This window comes from Cuculus canorus, chromosome 3, assembly GCF_017976375.1.
Source record: "Cuculus canorus isolate bCucCan1 chromosome 3, bCucCan1.pri, whole genome shotgun sequence".
Taxonomy (NCBI): Eukaryota; Metazoa; Chordata; class Aves; order Cuculiformes; family Cuculidae; genus Cuculus; species Cuculus canorus.
The window spans coordinates 120,696,929-120,714,674 of record NC_071403.1 but is presented as its reverse complement, the minus strand read 5'-3'; the positions used below and the strand labels follow the sequence as shown (position 1 = coordinate 120,714,674).

Here is a 17,746-nt window from a genome sequence, read left to right as displayed (position 1 = left end):
CCGCCTCTTCCCATATCCCACATACCCCTGCATCCCACATGCCCCTGCATCCCGCCTCTTCCCGCATCCCACGTACCCCTGCATCCCGCTTCTTCTCCCATCCCACATCCCCCTGCATCCCGCCTCTCCCTGCAGCCCACATCCCACCTCTCCCCACCCCGCCTCTCCCCACCCCGCATCCCCCCGCACCCCAGCATCCCCCCCAGCTCTCTGTATCCGCTACCCCCATCTCTGCCAGCGACAAGAGGCTGCGGGGCTGCCCCAAGGGCTTAAAAATGGGAAAAGTTTGGGAAAAGTAGCTGGATCCCCTGTAGTGGGGTGATTCTCACTCCAAGGAGGACCTTGAGGGGCTGGAGTGCATCCAGAGATGGGAACGGAGCTGGGGAAGGGGCCGGAGAACAACGGTTATGGGGAGCAGCTGAGGGACCTGGGGCTGTTTAGCCTGGAGAAAAGGAGGCTGAGGGGAGACCTCATCCCTATCTGAAGGAAGGTTGTAGTGAGGTGGGCAATGGTCTCTTCTCCCAAGTAACAAGCGATAGGATGAGAAGAAATGGCCTCAAGTTGCAACAGGGGAGGTTTAGATTGGATATTAGAAAGAACTTATTTACTGGAAGAGTGGTAAAGCCCTGTCAGAGGCTGTCCAGGGACATGTGGAGTCTCCACCCCTGGAGGGGTTCAAAAACATGTAGATGTGGCACTTCGGGATGTGGTTTACTAGGCATGGTGCTGTTTGGCTGATGGTTGGACTTGCTGATCTTGGAAGTCTTTTCCAGCCTTAATGATTCCATGATTCTGTGATGAGGCAGGTGTCCGGCCTCAGTGCAGGTGCCAGCGCACTCCCATCTTCGCAGCTCCACCACTGTAGAGGTGTTTGGAAATAGTACCCTGTCTTCTCCTCAGTGCCTAAAATAGTTGTCTGTGTACATTGTCCATGGACATCACAGTGGATCCTACGGCAACAAAGCAAGTTGTACAGCTTCAATGATACTGAGGTGGTTAAATGTGTTAAGGTGATTAAATATCTTCCGTCTGTAAGCAGGGGCAATGTTTTCCCTCTGATTCCTGGCAATAGCGGCTTTCCACTTCCTGCATCTTGTCAGCTCAACATGTCCAAGGGAAGGGCACGACTAGGTGAGATGGAGCATTTACCTCACCTTTCCTTTCTTCTTTTATCCTTTCCTTTCCTCATCGCCTCCCAGGATTTGCGAGTTTGTTTGTCCATCCACCCACCTGCCAGTACACATGCAGCTTTGGTAGGAAACGGGCTGATTTTTACCATGGTATAAACCGGAGACAAGTGACTGATAGAGCTGAATGGAGAAACTGTTAGTGCTTTCTTCACCATGTATGCAAAAATCTTGCTTTTCTTGAAGGTTTGCACCGGTGTATAACTTCCAAAGTTATGCTCTGTTTTATGCTTCGCCCCTGTCTGTCCATCTTTAATTCAAATCCCTGCCTGCATTCGGAACAGGATCCATATTATTTCTCTTACAATTCCTTTTAAGAAACTGACAGCTTAGAGACTTCATAATTTTACATACATCATAGCATTCTCTTTTCCTGAGGGGCAAGAAAAGGGGGAAGCTTTGGCTACCACTGCGATGTTCTTGATGCTCTAGGACCATCAGCTCATTTGAAAGCCATCTAATTTACTGCCTTTTCCCCTTAGCTTCCTTCCTCTTCCCTTATTTCTTTCTTTCCTTTACCACTGGCTCCCCGTCTTTCCGCTACCTCATGCAAACACTCTGCTCATCCCCTCCGCACTGCTTCCTTCCCATTCCCACCTACCTCAGCTTCCGAAAGAAGCGAAATCTAGTCATTGCTGCAAGGAGGAGGGCCGGATCTGTTCCTTCCTCTTACATCTTTTAAAACCCCTCAGCAAGCCTAGCCAAAGCAGGGATATTGATAAGCTTTTCCCTGGCCAAAAGGAGAAATAAAGCATTCTGCCAAGTTACAAAAGGTACTTCCTTGAGGCAACTCAGTGTTCGCCGCATTCCGTCATCTGCCTCGACCTTGTGTTAAACTGAGGAAGGCAAGGCAGAATATTGCTGACGTTTCGATGGTGTGTACATGTCCTTTTACGTATCTCAGAACTGGTACGACAGACCAATAGGAAAACAGAAACTACAGACAGTATGAAGCCAATTCGGTACGGTAATTTTAATAAGGGAACTACTGGGGTAATACGTTTAAGCGTGTCGAATGTGAATTACATAATTTCCAGGAGCTTGAATAGAGGCAGTGTGATTTGGTGAGGTGCCTGAAAAAGCACTGACTGAACATTTTCTGGCGATTTTCGTTGCTGTGCAAAACCCCGTTGCCCGCAGTGAGAGGTTACCGGTTCAGAAGCGATTGAAATTAGTGCCTGGTGATGAGCTGGGATGATGAAAGAACATTTTCTGTGTTGCTGCTTCTACAGATGATGACTGCTGGCAGAATAATTGATCAAGAAAGATACTTAGTGGCAATGGAATCTTAAAATCTATTAAAAAAAAATTGCTAGAAGGCAGGAGGAAAGAGGACAGGAGCACAACGTCCCATCTAAGTGCTGTGCGTTATTGTTGGTAGACGTGCAGTGGCTGCTCCCTGCTCGAGTCTGAGTTCTTACTATACTTCACAGACAGGAAAAAAGAGAGCAAATTTTCGTTATGTGCTATATAGAACCAAAAAAAGGGCACATACGGAATTCTTTTCTCTTTTCAGGTCACCTTTCAGATCATAAGGTCATTATAAACTGTCTCAGCACTTTTTCAAACTAGAGTCTGCTCAAACCATAATGCTTACAAAGTTTCACTTCAAATAAGCCTGATTTTCTCTGTCATTTGTTTTCACTTTTTATTTCACTGCAGAACATAAAAAGCCAGAAAACGATTTTATTTTCCTCTACATAGCATATAATTTACATCAATCATCCCAGGAGGTCAGTACCACTGGGGTGTCATTTAAATACAATGAATATAAAGTAATGAAGCTCTTGCTGGAGTGGATAGCCACAATTCTTGGAGAAAAAGAGGGAGAGAGAGAGAGTTTCCAAAGCATGTGGAGAAAACACAACGGGAGACTGAGTGAATTCATCACACCACAAAAATGTCTCCATCCTGTCGACAAAGTCATTAAAGGAAAATGAACCATTGTTACTCTAGATGCTTGCATTCCTTTGGCAAAATAACCTCAGTGTAGAAGCATTGGTGCAAAGAGAATTTGCACACACAAGAGAAAAAAAAAAAAAAAAGATGTATTTTAAAAAAAAAAAAAAAGGAAAGTATCTTGATTATGTAATGAAAGAAATCTTCCATGCTCCAAAGAAGAGACGGAGCCTCTGCAGAAGCCACAACTAATAAGGAACTGTATGCAGTGGTACAGGGCGGTTTCTTTCCCTCCTGACAACAAGTAAATGCCAACATGGACATTTCTTTTCAGATAATCCACAAATTATATTCTTTAATTACATGAATGTTTCTACCCTTTGCTGATCCATAGCCATCCTGGGGTTTAAGATCCCTTGTTGGGATTTCCCCAGTATTCTTTCCTTTTTCATATTCATTTACTTTCAATATTTTTTTTCAGTCCCCATTAAAGCAATCTGTGAGGAATGCAGGGATTAGAAAGGTTTGCTGTGTTCAATTTTACTTAATTCTTTGGCACAGGGTCTCCAAATCAGAGAAAGTGTCACATGCCTACAGTAAATCATAGCTTATACCAGTTTCAGAAAATAGATTGTACTTAGAATCATAGAATCATGGAATGGTTTGGGTTGGAAGGGACCTCAAAGCCCATCCAGTCCCACCCCTGCCATGGGCAGGGACACCTCCCACTGGCCCAGGCTGCTCCAAGCCCCATCCAACCTGGCCTGGAACCCCTCCAGGGATGGGGCAGCCACAGCTTCCCTGGGCAGCCTGGGCCAGGGACTCCCCACCCTCGGCGTGAAGAATTTCTTCCTAATGCCTAATCTATGTCTCCCCGCTTCCAATTTAAAGCCATTCCCCCTCATCCTGTCATTCCATGTCTTTGTAAAAAAGTCCCTCCCCAGCTTCCCTGTAGCTCCTTCAAGTACTGGAAGCTGCTCTAAGGTCTCCCCGCAGCCTTCTCCTCTCCAGGCTGAACAACCCCAACTCTCTCAGCCTGTCCTCATAGCAGAGGTGCTTCACCCCTCGGATCATCTTCGTGGCCTCCTCTGGACCCATTCCAACAGTTCCATCTCCTTCTTTTGTTGGGGATTCCAGAAACGGACACAGGGCTCCAGGTGGGGTCTCACAAAAGTGGAATAGAGAGGGAAAATCACTTCCTACAACCTGCTTGAAAATACCACCAAAACCTACACCCACCTCAAGGAAATACCACCTAAAAGCAACCCCTGGCAAAACCAGATAGCATTAAACAGCTGCAGCAGAAATCCATCCTTTTATTACAAATTATTCCATATTTGCAAAGTCCTGTTTGCTATACAAATTGCAACAGAATCACTGTAATGAAATTATCACCTTCATTGTCAAAATGATATAGGAATGTAATACAAAGAAATACATAGATGACACGAATTATTTTTAATACAAAAGCACAGAATTGATTTAAGAAAATATGGAAAGGGAAATCCGTCCTTTATCCATTTTTTAGCAACTGCCCTGGCACAGGGAGCTGCAAATGAGCAGAGAGCTACAGAGGAAACACTGTCAAACTCCAAGTCATACCTGTTAATTACAACAAATACATTCACAGACCACAGCAAGCGTGCGACTTATCCATCATTTACAGGCACTGGAGTGTAGGAAAGTGAATTGGTTTCCTGGCAAATGTCCCAATTAATTTGGCGAGCTATTTATTAGGGTGCTGATTAAAGCATAGTCTGCAATATACTAGTCAAGTATGAAGTTGCCAGCTCTTAGTCACTCCTGGCTCATATGGATGAAAGCAGCAGAGCAGACTAGCACAATACGAAAATAATGATGTATCCTGTGCCAAAATGGATCTAAGGAAATTCCAGTGCCTGGAAATTAAAGACCTGGAGAAACAGAATAAGGTAGCACCGTGATCTTGTAAGATAGAAGTTTGCATTGTGCAATCCACTTGTGACCAAGAGCTTCAATTTGCAACAGTCATTTTGCGCATGTATTAACACTCCCCTCGGAAGCCAATGCCGTAAGCACACCCTTAAGTAGAATATAAGAGAAAAGCAGATTTTGTTCCTGATGGATTGGAGGCAATTCACTTGAAGAAAAACTGCTTTGAGGGGTCCTTTTCCCAGCCATTGCCTCCTCCAGCCCCTCCAGTTAACTGCCCTAACCGGGACGATAGCTTACAGAGGACTATTTTGTGGTACGCTATTCAAAACCATGGTTTCCACAAATGAGGCTGAGAGTTTCCACACACAATCAAGGAAACGTACGCTAATAATTGCATATATTATCTCATGTAATGCTTGAGGTTTGATCCCAACCAAGATAACCACCAGAGCAAACCGAAACCATGATTTGTACCAGCAAAGTAATTCTTGGTCCGGGATCTTTCTTAACTTACCTTGCTAGCACTGATGCAAGACCTGCGTAGAAAGCCCGGCTGGCCATGATAATTAATGACCTTACAAACCTGCATATGCTTTTCTTCATATCTTCTTCCTACATTGGTCATAGCATTTTGGCAACATCCTGCATTGTGCCTCTAGAAGCTGAGATATTCAAGGATGACTTCCACGATTAGAGAGCTCCAGCGAAAAGGCTCTAATAACAGAAATTAAGTCTTGGTGCAGAGTCTTTCTTACAAAGCTGACTCAGCCCAAAAAGCACGCAGCTCTGAAAAGAACACCGTGGCAGTATGCTAGATGTTCTGGTCACTTAAAAAATTAGAGCAATAAAGAGGAGGCAAAGATGCAACTCTCCCAAGCAAGGGAAAAAGCCAACCCCAGTAGCCAAGGACACCTCTAGCTAAGGAGAAGGTTGCAGCTTTAGCTAAACATCATCCACATGGATCTTCGGGAACTCAATGAAGCAAAACATCAAGACAGATTCAGCAGCCGTGTAATCACACCTACTCATTACTCTTGCTGTCGTGCAAAAAATGCACGACCGACGTAGCTTAACCTTGGCTGAACTAAAGGCACAGCGATTACTCTTAATAACAGTATATATTCTGGCAACTACGATATCAGGAGGAGGTTTCAATTTCAGGTGCAGTCACCTAAAGTGAGGTGTCTCCATGTGGGCGGTGTTTAGGTTCCCATAACAGTGAATGGAAATCTGGTCAACATGGTCAGTGCAGGCTAAAAGGCCAATTCAGTCCATTAGGAAATGCACACCTACATTTGGTTGTTAGACTTTCTCTCTAGAAGCCACTCACTGCCTTTCCTAGGGCTGAGTTTAGTTATCGATGTCAGGCACTCTGGGCTGTGCTGTCTGGCCTCCATCTGCCTTTCCAAAGAGTGAAGAGTTTCATATAGGAACCAGCCCCTGTGTGCCAGCCCCATGGCTGTTTCTTAGGGAGCGCAAGGCACCTGTAATGGCACTAGACACTTAATTTTATGCAAGTGAGTATAATGAGAGCTTCAACAGCTCGCTTAAATGTAAATATTTACATTGCAGACAAACAAATTTAGGTGTCTGAACCCGGAACTCAACTCTCCTCCAGCTGTCATTTGTCCAAGGAAAATAACGTGGACAAATAGTTATTGTTTCCTTATATTGGATATACAAAGTGGAGTATTACATTGCTTGCAGAAAATCTGCAGGTTTCTGAATCCTTTGTACCCTTAACAAAAATACATCTGGGGTCATTTTGCCATGGAGAGGAGGTGGGATCCTTGCGTCAACCGTTTCCGAATGACAGGTTGTTACGGACTCTTTGAAAGATAAAGGAGAATTAGCCAGAACACTGAGCTGTGTTATAGACAGAAGCCATTAGTTTTCTTTCGATTGCATACTAATAGAATGAAAGTTTCGAGAATCAGTACATACAAAACTGTCATTTCTTGAAATATAGGAATAATGCCAGGAATTTGCATCAAATTACTCCTGGACTGCAGAATAAATAACATCAGCCACAGGTTGCTGAAGATTCAATTTCCTCAATGTCCTGAAACAACTACATGTTATTTGACTGTGCGGAGCAGGTAGAATGCTGAGTTTATGGTCCCACAGAACTCTGTCCCCTCACGCGGGCGCCCAGCGGCGGTAACCCTGTGTACCTTAGATAGGAGATACAAACGGATCACAGAAGCCGCTTTTTTATTTTTTCCTCTGAATAAATGTTTAAATATTTAGGGCCAAATTCCATTGCTAAACATATGAACACAGCTCTCTTTGAGTTTATTGGAGTTGTGTGTGTGTATCTAAGAGCAGAACTTGGCCCTTATGTTTTAGGTTTTAGCACTAAGCTTCCAGTGTAAAATAATGTGTGATCTGTAGCACACACGCGAAAGTGGTAAGACCTAGTTTTAAAGGAAGGGTACAATTACACGTTTCTGTCTTTCTTTTGGATAAGAAGCACTGCCTTCAGCAGAATGCCTGAGCGAATTGCTGCCTCTTCTCCAGACAGTCTTCCTTTTGTATAAGGTGCTCCTCTGGCAGCTTCGATCCTCTCTGGGAAACAGAGTAGGATCCCGTTTTATTTCCCTGCTGCGTCTCTCCAGCTTCCATTCCGCTGGCTTCAACTTAGCATCACGATGGAAATACAGAAGTATTTAGACATACTCTTACACTAACGAATTAGATACATTTTTTTTTTAATTATGAAAAAGTGAAGATGTTGAGTTTAAACTATAGGCGATGTGTTCAGATCAGTCAGAGGACATATCCACCCACCTTTTCCAATGAAACAATATTACAACTGGGATCAGCTAAACCATTTCTACTGGGAACTGCTACGGAGTACAAACCCAGAACTATGGAATCAGAAAAGGTTCTTTCCCTATCATTCCTATCTTTTTTATCCATCTGTTACAAAGTAAAGTACGTAGATTCTTGGGTGTCCCTTTCATTTGTAAGACTGGCATTCACCTAACATCCAGGATGAGGAAAGACAAAGAATGACCGCATGGTACTTGTGCCATCGTGCGTGAATGCAAATAATATAATAATAAAATTATAAAAGGGACGAGAAAAAAAAACACATAAGAAAACAAAAAAAGCCACCCCCTGAGCACTAGGGCAGTGATCGACCACTCTGAAATTTCTCCAGGGTTTCAGAATTCCTCAAAAAATTACTTTTTCCCATCTACTCTAGATCTGGACTTTCTCATTATCAAAAAATACTCTGACTGTTATCAACTATGTGAGCGTACGGAACAGTTCGTATATTTTAGTGGGTTTTGTGAAAGTCAGGTTCTTGTTGGGGATTAAAGTTTTTGAAGAATGGAAGGCTTTTGGAAGATTTCTTATTGAAGTCCTCTATGTGCTTTAGATTCTTTTTTCTGTGGTAATATACTAATGCTGATGGCATCCAGCACGGCAGAGGAAGATCTTGCACAGTTTTAAAGTTTTACAGATGCAACTTTAAGTGAGAGTGAGCTGCTAGCTTCCTTCAGTCTCTTTAAAATCCTGCACAGATGGACAGACAGACAGGCAGATTAATCATTAATCCTTCAAAAAATGTTGTTCCATTTGTGGCCAAAATAGTATTTTATGGCATTCATTGCAAAGGTCAAATAGAAGTTCTTCCATAGAAAATAGCATCTTCTTTTGTCAGTTTTAAAATAACTTCTGCTTCGGCTTCCTTCCTCGTAGAGCAGCTTATTCTTTGCACAAATGCAAAAATAAATACCATAAGGAAAGAAAGCATCCATTGCAACCTACTTCTTTCATGATGCTTCCATGGAGCTGCTCAATTATTAAACAAACATCTAAAAAGCAGAGATACCAGCAGAGGTCCAGCCTGGTTTGGCAAAATAGTTTCCTGTCCTTTATTCACATAAAAGCCCAGAAAAGCACGTAGCATCCAAAGGGGCTGTCGGATTCAGTGTTACGCATTCTGTCGCCACCTTCATGTGATGTGAGTATTGATCAAGTGCTTATAGGATGGGTGTTTTCTTCTACAAACTCTTCTATCAAAGTCAACTTTTCTTTTAATTAGACTGTGTAATATTGAATATCATCCAGCTGTGATGATTGGCTTGTGGCCTTGCATACAGTTATTTGTGTATTCGTGGTTTAGTGGAAGATAGGAGTGGTTGGACTCAATGATCTAAGAGGTCTTTTCTAGCCTAGTGATTCTATGATTCTATGTAGATGATAAGTGACAACGTATTAAACATCCTGTTTATCCTGCAATATCCTGCAAGTGTACATCAGCACAGGAAGGCACAGCGCATGCTGATGTTGCAGACTTTGCACCGTCCCAGGTTTACTGGATTAGGCCTCTTATAGCATCGATATTTCAGTAGGTGTGCGCCTACCCCAGACAAACAACATGATTTTGACAACTGTTGTCAAAACTCTTGCCCGCTCTCCACACAAACAAACGCTTTGAAAACAAATGCTCTTCCAGTGCAAACAAAGTCAGTTGAGTTCAACACCAATTGTAACAAATTCTTCTATACACTCCAAGACAAATCCTGTGCAGACAAGTTGTCCCACGAGCTCTTGATTTGCTGCAGTAAGCAATGAACTTACCTGACCTTGTCCGCGCCAGTAAAGCAACCATTTCTACTCCTACTTGAGGGGATCTGAGGGTGGAAAACTATTTTTGACACTCCTCGTAAAAAACAGATCGTTTTTCTAGAGAAGGCGAACTCCCTGTGCCTTTACATAGCGTACGTGCTGAAGTACAATGGGGTGAATTGAGGACACAGGATCAGCACTCAGAAAGGCACTCATTTGTTTTAAATTCTGAATACTGTCAGAGGTAGAATAGTATTTACTAAAGGTTGTATCGATAATTTCCCATATGATAGACTAAAGAAAATAAGCCCACGTATCGCATGCATCTATTAAATTATGTAGACTTCATAAGTACTAACAGCCTGGTTCTCCTCTCACACCACTGTAAATCAGGACGGGCACCGCTGGAGCTGCCAACTTACTTGTGCACAAGAAACACTTTACTATTTCTGGAAACATGGTATACACACACTTAATAAAGCTCCTTCTCCCCACTTAATTTTCATGATTGCCGCAATCAGTTATGTCTCTATTGGATCCAGAACATAAAACGGAGAGAGGAAGGGGAGCGGGGAAGGAGCTTGATAATAGGAATACTGGATGGGCAGTCAGGGGAAGAAAATTGCCGTCCTATTCTCATTTGCTCTGAGATACAAAGCAAACAGCTTTCAGACTCACTAAACATTTGGAACATACTGAGAGCTCTCTGTTTATTTCAGATGTGTAAAACATCATAACTTGCCAGTAAATGCAGTTAGGCATGCAAGTGTGTGCATGAAGAGCACACATTAGTTACAAGAGCTATAATTGCCCTTTTATTATCTTTTCTTTCTTTCCTGAATCAGACTGAATGTGCCTTAATCTAGCAAGAATCTCATGATAAGTAATGTCAGAAATGGCTTTTTTTTCCCCAAGAACTGCCGACAGTCTATTTTAGACATAACATCACCCTTTACTGTAGCCTTCCACATAAAAGCAACGCGAACAGTAAGGTCTCTAAGCAGGCATGAATGATTGGCTTGCAGATTCTTTACCAAAAAGGGAGTTTATTTACTCCACACAGGTCATAAATTTCCTTAGAAAAACTATCAGTGGTAATCTACATGTGGTGTTTAGTAAACAGAGCTTTCCTCTGATTCCCTCAGTCCGTGTTCTTCAATTGTCGAAAATACTGGAAGATGGTTTTCTCATGTCTAAAAATACAAAATATTCCAGCTCTTTAATATGGAGTGGAAACAAGGAGCTGAAAGACTTCCATGTTCTTCAGCAAGATGGGCACTTAGACGTGGAAATGTGAAAGGATAAGGACAGTAACCTGAAGAAGCAAGTTACCTAATGGTTTGCCTCTGCCTCTCTAATAAGCAATACCTTTTTCCGTGAAGGCTCCCATTGAAATGAATGGAGCTGCACACAGAATGAGGCTTTCCTTTCTTACCAAGGGAGGGGGGGGGAAAGAAAAAGGATGGGATCTGTCTTTTCATGCAACAGGCTTTTATCTGCTCAAAAATCACGCTAACCTCAGGGTGCCAAGCACAGTATGTTTGAAAGCATTCCAAGGATGGAAAGAGCTGCTCTATCTTCTCCACTACAAAGGGAAACTTGGTAGTAATGAGAGCTGCTGTGGTCTTCCAGGAAGGTTTTGTATCTGCATGGTCCCCTTTTGAGGACCTATTACTCGCTCCTCCTGAATCCTTCCAGGTTACATCTTTCTTCTTCATCATTTTACTACAAGAAGACAGAATGATTTCTCCCTTCCTTTTCAATATGTATACATTTAATAAATTACATAAATATTTAAAAGATGAACTAGAATAACAGGTTTTTGGTACTTCATGACATAAGCTCCTAATATCATAAAACTCCAAATATCCTGAGGTCAGATAATATTAATCACATTTGAATGTCTAGTGTTAATGTTGAAGACTTTAATTACTTGCGTTCTTTCTTGGGCCTGACCAGCGTTTGACACAAATAGCTTAAAACCGATCGTACTTATTATAACTGAACCATGAAGTGCGTTATGAAAGAAATGCCCAGAATTTGTACAAGACTATTTTTTTCTATCACTTCAAAACAGACTATTTAAAAAAAAAAAAATCCGTAGAGATTTTTGACTTCTGTACCGAGAGTATAAGCCAGATTTCAGCCTGGAAGGAATTTTTATGGTTGAATTATAGACTTCTAAAAGACACAATTTAAAACTTAACTGCTGACAGTCATTCTGATCATATTTTATAAGCTACTATTAACTAGGATGAGACCTTAAAGGAGGAATAGATCCGATATCTATCTGCTGAGTCTAGGCTTTCTAATCCTTTCCTCTCACGTGCCTGCTGTCAGACTAGACTGACTACAGATCCAATCCCGTCTAGCAAGCCCGGTGCTGCCAGGGAGGCTTTGCAAAACTTAGCTGCCAGCTACTCGCACTGAGCACGCGCAAGAAAAACCTCAACAATTTTCACCAGCGTCTAACTCGGCCAAGTTTGGGCGGATCCTTTTGGTCAGGGGCAACAAAAGGACCTTATCTGATTTTTCCTCTTTATTCCTCTCCTACTTATTAAAACTTCACATTCCGGCTCTGAAGCAGATACTGCGATGAGTCTAAGAAGTTGTAAACTGTTGTGAAACAATGTGTTTTCTCTTAATGTTGATCTCAGAAGCAGCAGAAGTATTTCTGCTGGATGGTTCCAAAAATACTCAGCTTGAGGCAGACTGAGGATTGAGAAGCTCATCCTGAACAGTTAAAAATTGGCAACGTTGTGTGAGTGAAAACAAGGTTTTATACTGGAAAGTGGTAGACAAGCGTAAGTGCAGATACTGCTGGCAACGTCACCTATAATACATTTTTTTGCCAGGTCTTTGTCTTTTATTACCAGAGAAAATCAGCCCTGTGATGTCTGACTTTTTGTCTTCTGCTCTTATGGCTTGTTTCTGAACTGACGTTGTCTCCTGTCACTTGGCTGCCAATTCCACAAAAAACAGACTGAGGGATTGACCCTGTGTTATGCCTCACGCACCCAAGGGCTTAAGATTACACCTCGTTTGGGGCACACATGCATTACCTTAACATGTGACCAGGACGCTCAGCGTTTTCAGGATTACATTATGTCATACCGCGCTTACGATTAAGTTCCTGATCCTTTGGACTGGCCCGACTGTGCTTAGCTCATCACTTGAACGCATTTTTAGGAAAGACAGGGCAAAAACGGAATAATTTTCACTGTTCCTCAAAGAGTGAGTTTGCTACGTCCGTTGTGTTTACTCTCCGTTTGCCATTACTGTAAGCTTTCTCCTCTTACGCTCCAGCAGATCGCACCTCCTCCTTCTGCGTTGTGTGTTTCCATTCTTCTTAGAACAAATCTTGTACTCTTTCTTCACCATGAGGGTGGTGAGGCCCTGGCCCAGGTTGCCCAGGGAAGCTGTGGCTGCCCCATCCCTGGAGGGGTTCCAGGCCAGGTTGGATGGGGCTTGGAGCAGCCTGGGCCAGTGGGAGGGGTCCCTGCCCATGGCAGGGGGTGGGACTAGTTGATCTTTAAGGTCCATTCCAACCCAAACCATTTTATGATTGATTCTATTTGGTGTTTTTCTATTGCTTCAGCTTCAAGGCTCATGCTATTAACAAAGAATTCTCCCAAAAAAAATTGTTCCTGCCATTCACGCTATTGAGAATAGATTTACAATGGGAATCCTCACCATTGCCACACTGAGAGAGGAAGGATCTGGTGGCGTGCTTGTGGCCGGGACCATTAAAAACAACCTCTCCCACTCGAGACTGCCTCACATCTTGTAGGATCTTCTGTGTGAGCTTTATGGAGCTTGGATCTGGCCATTGTGCACTTCATTAGTCTCTTAAAAACCAGCATGCAAAATTCAGGGACTCTGCAAGGTTCCAAATGTATAAAGCCTTTTTAATTACAAACAGTTATACCACCCACTTTCCCCACAGTTAGGCAAAGGAACGAGTTTCATTGAGGTCAACAGAAAAAATAACCGTGAAGTTTCTGGCTCGTGCTGCTTTTATATATGTTGAGAGCAGGGAAAGAGAAAAAAAGAAAAAGTAAGATCTCATTTTCTATCCTTTTTATCTCTAAAACCATGTGATGACTTGGTCTGAAATCTTGCAAGGAAGATAATTATTTCTTCCTCATTCTGATATTACTTACATGGAAGTCAATAGAAAGCGACAAAGTCAATCCTGCCATGAAAACCCAGTTTGTCCCTAACTACAAGGACCCTAACAAGCTAAGGTTAATTTTTAGTTTGCATGTTGCAAGCAAAAATAACAGAATATAACTTACTTTAAAAAAAAAAAAAGGCCAAATATTTTTCTAATGGTACTACACATTCAGGTTTTTACTGCCCAGAAACACAGGCCATACTTTCAAACACGAATAGAAGATGACAAGGAGGCCCACATTGCTCTCCGTCACGATGATGACACGGTTGCTTTAAACCTCACTGAAATACACGCAGTTCCAATGGGGCAGGAGGCTGCAGGGAGGGGGGGAAAGGAGACAACCCTACAGTCGGACCGAGCCCCAGGCTCGCAGCCCGTCCTTATTACAGAAGCAGAAAATAAATAATTCAGAAAAATTAAAAAAATCAGAAGCAGTTAGTATTTATTTTATTGCCTGTACAAAGTGTGTTTCCCTGCGTGCCATGGAAATTCCGGCAATTTTCAGTAGGGACGTGGCAGGTTTCTTCCGAGCTCTTAGTATCCTCTCCCGGTACCATTGGTGTGTTTTACAGATGCTCATTTTTGGACTTGTGAGAACTTAACCTCTATTTTTAGATCTGAAAAGGTACATGGTAATAACCTCACTTTATACTGAAGGGAAACTCGCTTCGCCGAAGTCACAGAGCAAGTCAGCATCAAACCCTGAGACAGAACACAAAAGCCTCAGCGCTCAGTCCTTCCTTCCTACTGAAAATATTGTGGGGAAATCTAAAGTTTGATTTGTTTATGTTAATCATTTTTTAGCTTGTCTGTCAAAACTTTATGTTTGCATCGGGCACTATAAATGCTAAAAGCCAATGCACGGTGCTAAAATATTAAATGCTGATTTTGGGACACAAAGAATCTTCTTTTATCTGGGCTGTAAATCAGTGGGGCAGGGACGGAGCAGTTAAACAAACCATAGCAGCCCAGAGCCTGACTATGAATGCTGTAGTTACAGAACTCATTACCACACGCCTGCTTAACAGACCAAATAACGTGCGAATCTAGAGTTACTATTTGTCATACTTAGAAAAAGCAAAGAATGGCTGTGCAAACAGTCAATTTGCAACCAAAGCGAAAGTAAAGCGCTGCCAAGAGACACTGGAGCTTATCTTGCCCCTGCTGAAACGAATGGAAATTTGGGCAAAGCACTAAGCCCACTTAAGTTCACACATTTTGGCTTGATGCACGCCTTCACGAGTGAATAAAAATCTTTGGGAAGGTAGATGTTGGAAAGAGAATATTGGCAAGTCCTTAACTGTAGTAATAATTGCTGACATTGCTGTAGTCGCTCTGACTAAAAATATCCAATACAATAACAAACCCAACGAACCCATTCATTTATTCCCTTTTCACAAAGGCTATTTACATATATAGAGAAGCTTAAAATAAATTGTGTATTCATCGTATTTACAGCACATTCCAGGCCAACAAGCTGGCATAAAACCTGTTTATTTAGGGAACAGCATCCAGGTTAGAATCTTTCAAATTCGACAATTCTTTTTCATCCTGAGCATTCGATGCTCACAGCAGGGATGGTGCTGGGCCCGCGTTTTAGAAATGTAACGGTAAACAAACTCGGTGCTCTTTATAACATTCCTTTTGCGTCCAAAAGCAACCTAATTATGGCTGTACTCATAACATAGCTTAAAGTAAAAAAGCTAAAAGACAATCAAAATTGCAGCAAACGTAGCCGTGCTAATGAAAATCTTATTTTAGAAAGTGGATCCGAAGGTGTTTGTTAAGACATAATTTGCAGTGCATGCACATTTTTTCACTAACCTCCCACAATTCTCTAACATCTTAAAATACGCCCCGTTTTGCAACCGGTGCTAAAATTCCGAGAAGTTCTGAACTAAAACCCAAGGAAAGCCGAGCAGCAGGGTTGCTCTCCATTTCAGCCAAATCCAACCCAACCTTCCAGATTTTATATATATATATATATCATAACATAAATCACCATTTCTTAAAAATCCCGTCCAGCTTTTACGCAGGTCCATAAACATTACTGGTACTTTTATTAATTTGTCCATAACCATTGAAATAAAACTCTAGTGCTCTGAGCTGTGTTCCAGGCTGTAGTGAGCTCCTGTTAAATGTGTAAATGTTCAGCAGAAAGATATTTTTGCACGGAGACTGAAAATCAGCTGTGCCAGATACCTGAAACTTTGTCAGGGCGTTCAGTGGAAAATTCTATTTCGACATTATAAATAACCATGGACTATTTTAAGTGACCTCTAAACTGGTAGCTTCCAATAACTTTAGCTTATCCCCACTAACTTTTTTGTTTAATTTAGTACGAAGAGCGTAGACTGTAAAACTTTTAGGGTGACTAATTAAAAGTAGAAATGTATCTTCTTGTTTGAAGGGAAATAAATCGTGTTGTCAGGCTTATATAGTATTTGGATATAAGACAACCTCTCGCACCTTTGGAATGGCTCTAATGGAATATTTTTCCCCTCCAGCCAAATAGATTATTATAGAATGGAATATATATACATTATTATTACGAATACATTTCCTCTCCAGAAAAGCCAAAATAACTTATGGCTCGAAACATTTTACCAAAATAATGATGAAAAAAATATGTTTTCTATATTGCAACTACATCAAATGAGAGCTTCTGAGTATAGCAGCTCTTAGAGGTGAGGAGTAATTCTCCTTTGGAAATGCCTGTGTCCGCTTTTGGGGAAAAGGAGGTCCCTGTGGTAGTTGGAGAAGTGAGGCGAGCTCCAGGGGCTTGCGGCGTTATCCGCAGCCATGGTGTTTTCACAACACGATGCAAAACTCCCACAGTCCTTGTAACACCGGACCAGGGAAAGAGAAATAAAAATGTGGGGAAATAAGAGGAGGGAAGGGAAAAATAAGAGGGGGAAAGGAAAAAAAAAAAAGAGGGGAAAGGCAGAAAAGAGAAGGGGAAAGGGAGAAAAGAGAAGGGGAAAAGGGGAAAAGGAGGAAAAGGGAAAAAAGAGAAGGAAAAAGGAAAAAGGAGGAAAGGGTAAAAAAAAAGAGGAAAAGGGAATAAGAGGGGAAAGGGGAAAAAGAAGGTGAAAGGGTAAAAAGAAGGAGGGGAAGAGGAAAAATGGGGTGGTAAGGGTGAAAAAGAAGAGGAAAGGGGAAAAAAGAGGAGGAAAGGGTAAAAAGAAGAAGGGGGAAGGAGGAGAAAACGAGGAAGAAAGAGGCAAAAAGAGGGGGAAGTGGGGAAAAAAGAGAAAAGGGTAAAAATGGGAAAGGAGAAAAAATGAGGGGGAAAAGGGGAAAAGAGAAGAAGGTAAAAAGAAGAGGAAGGAAGAAAAAACGAGGGGGAAGGAGGAAGAAAAAGAGGAGGAAAAAAGAAGGGTAAGGGAGGAAAAAGCGAGGGGGAAGAGGAAGAAAAAGAGGAGGAAAAAGGGGGGAAGAGGAAGAAAAAGAGGAGGAAAAGGGGGAAAAGGGAAAAGAGGGAAAACGGTAAAAAAGGAGGAAAAGGGGAAAAAGGAAAGGGGGAAGAAGGGAAAGAAGAAAAAAGGGGTAAGGGGAAAAAGAGGGGGAAGGAGAAAGAAAGAAAAGCAGAAGGCGAAAGGGGGGAAGAAAGAGGGGGAAAGGGTAAGAAAAGCAGGAGGTCAGGGGCTGCTGCTCGTCGTTTGGAGCGTGGGAACGAGGAGGGGATGCGGTGCGGGCCGAGCGCGGCGCGGAGGCGGCTCCGCGGAGCGAGAGCTCTCCCCTGTGACCGAAGGGCGGCTCTGGCCGCGCCGCCCCGGCAGCGAACCGCGCACCGCGAAACAGCCCCGCGGAGCGAAGCGGCGCCCCGGAGGGATGCGGGGCTCAGCCCGGCTCCGGGGGGACCTCAGAGCAGCTCCCGGGGCCGAAAGGGGCTCCAGGAAGGCTGGGGAGGGGCTGTTTCCGAGGGCAGGGAGCGATGGGATAAGGGAGAACGGCTTTACATTGGAAGGGGAAAAGATTTTAA

General features: G+C 42.7%; 1 protein-coding gene across 8 annotated transcripts in view; it reads left to right on the top strand.

Annotated features, from left to right (window-relative positions):
• RUNX2 (RUNX family transcription factor 2) overlaps positions 1–17,746 on the top strand; it is a 221,399-nt gene that overhangs the window by 45,719 nt on the left and 157,934 nt on the right. The window lies entirely within an intron of this gene.